Genomic DNA, 2,803 nt, shown 5'->3' with positions numbered 1-2,803 from the left:
GTTTGAAGGAACAAAATTATGTAAATAACTTCTTAATAATAACTTGATAACATTTTTCTTTCTAGTGGTTATATTTGGGGTCTCTTGTTACATAAGCTTTTCTATTATAACTCAAGTATTTTATAAAAATTTTTAGTAAAAATTTCTTTATAAAAGCAAGATTCTTCTGGAGTAATTCAGACTTGACTTTTAAGAAGTGTTTGCCAAGATGTTCAACATCAGTGATCCTGTATCTTTTGAATTCCAGTAAATCTAATCCAAGTTGAATTACTAATTAACTATGTAAATCTTCAGTAAATCATTGAATAAACTCTGCCCTCAGTTTCTTCTTTCATAAAACAAGAATTTTATGTTAAGTATAGGGCCCACAACATACGGAGACATCACATTTTGTGATCCTAGTAGTATTCTGTAGCCATTTATGAAAAGAATAACTCTGGGTAGGCTTTTGGTCCATTGAAAAACATCTTGTCAAAGGCTTACCTAGCCATAGTTTGATTTATTGCTACACTGGGCAGTATAATGCTAAACTCAAGTATTATTAGTAATACCTTAAGGCTGAGCCACATTCCTAAGGTTGGGTTCAAGGAAGTGAAAAGTGAAAGTTTCTCAGTCTTGTCTGATTCTTTGCAATCCATGAACTGTAACCCACCAGGCTCTTCTGTCTGTGGAATTCTCCAGGCAAGAGTACTGGAGTGGGCAGCCATTCCCATCTCTCCCAAGTATGGTGAAGAGTAAATCACCTAATACATGAACATATCTAACAGAATGCCTGGCCCATACTAATTTATAATTATTAGATTCATGTAAACATCAATTTCTATTTTTTCTTGAAGTTAATGAGAACTCAGAGTAGTTGTCTATATTTTCAGCACACAGGACTGAAAAGCATAACGTCATAGGTTCATTACGAAACACATTTACCACCATTTCTACACTTGTGAGAGGAGGGGACAGGACAAACATATCTGTTAGAAATGTGATAGAACTGAGAGGGAAAAAAAAACAGTTGAGGAAATCAATACCTTAAACTGTGAAAGTTAAATCACAATTTCACCTGTTGTGTGTAACCAACAGCAAGCATAAAAATATAACCAAAGAAAATCTAGGAGCACCTTGGAAAACTCAACTGTCACTGACGCTTCAGTTAGATCATCTTTCAGTTGCAAAGATTATCATCCCTCATGTCACTGAGTCCAAGTTTGTACTGCTTACCACAAAACAGGCCAGTAAACTGAGCCAAGTTGCTGGAAAAAGGATGAGTGACTATTCCAAAACCCAGCAGAGGAGATGGTGGGATTAGGATCCAGAAGAACCACCTTATCAGGGTTAGAAATCTTTTATACTGAAAGGGGAGAGGCTGTGACTAGTTGTTGCAACTTTTTGGTGCTGATCAAACCCTGGAGGAGATGTGGTAATACTTACCAAGAGCAGCTGTCTGCATAGTCCTGGTCATGACGATATTCCTTTTAACAGAGAAAAATGTTATTCTCTCTTCTGCAGCTTTTTACCTCTGTAAGAGTGAAGTGTTATACTTCAAAGGTCAAACTGGGAGGCAGAGCCTTGAGATAGGGCTGTATTTTTCAAGCTATAGGCAACATTCTTTTACAAAGGTGTAGAACCAGCATGACTCATGGACAGGCAATAGAGCACAGAGATTAGAGCTAAAGGATTTCATCCAATACGGGGTCAGATTTGGTCTTCTCTGCTACAAAGGGTATACACACTTCTTACCTGCATCATTCAGTTTTCTGCTGTAATCATCTATATATTCTTTCTTGGTAACTATGGTGATTTGAAAGGAAGTCCTTCTATATCAATTTCCTATGGCTGCTGTAAGTATAGTATAAACTAGGTGGCTTAAAAAACCAGAAATTTAATTTCCTCCCCACTTGTCCCCTCTCCTCTTGTCCTGTCTCCCCCCATCAGCTATTCTAGTTCATTCTCATCTTCCAGTATAGAGACCATGGTTTTATATTTTATTTTAATCTATTATTGACTGCAACATAGAGCCAGAACTTAAGTGTAGGTTTATAATCATTACAATTCTATTTTATGATTTCAAAAATTTTGTTGAATTCAGTTGTCCAAAGTCCTTGAAACAGTGTATTTTGAAGAAGGTGAAAGAGAGAATTTGAAAGCTCAGGGAGAAAGAAATGATCTATATCAGCAGTCCCCAACCTTTTTGGCACCAGGGACCTGTTTTGTGGGAAACAGTTCTTCCATGGACCAGGGAGTAGAGGATGGTTTTGCCGATTTTTCAAACGTGTTACCTTTATTGTGCACTTTATTTCTATTACTATTACATTGGCTCCATCTCAGACCATCAGGCATTAGATCCTGGAGGTGGGGACCCCTGATCTATATGATATATAGGAGAGGAGGGATGATCTATAACAGTAATTAATCAGTCTGTGAGACAATGGTAGGAACACTGAGAAAATGATGCAGTTTGTCCAACTTGTTTGTCAAGATGCAGAGCTTCTCACATAATAGTAATTTTACATTTATTGAGTCAGAGCTCTGTGGCAGACATGGTGCTTAATGTGTCATACAGCATGTCTCAGCTAATCCACTGAACAATCCCATGAGAGAGAAACTCTTTATTCTCCCAACTGTGGTTTAAAGAAGATAACTAGTTCTTCCAGGTCACACAATTAGCAAATGGCAGAGCTTGATTTCAAAGCCCAGTGGTTTGACTCCAGAAGCATATTCTGTCTGGAAAATCAGAGGATAGCATTGGCTTGCTTATTTATAACAGCCTGTTTCCATGATTCAAAGACTGGGAGAATTGACTGATCAG

Source organism: Oryx dammah, unplaced genomic scaffold (assembly GCF_014754425.2).
Source record: "Oryx dammah isolate SB20612 unplaced genomic scaffold, SCBI_Odam_1.1 HiC_scaffold_19, whole genome shotgun sequence".
Taxonomy (NCBI): domain Eukaryota; kingdom Metazoa; phylum Chordata; class Mammalia; order Artiodactyla; family Bovidae; genus Oryx; species Oryx dammah.
Note: the sequence above shows the minus strand (reverse complement) of the source record.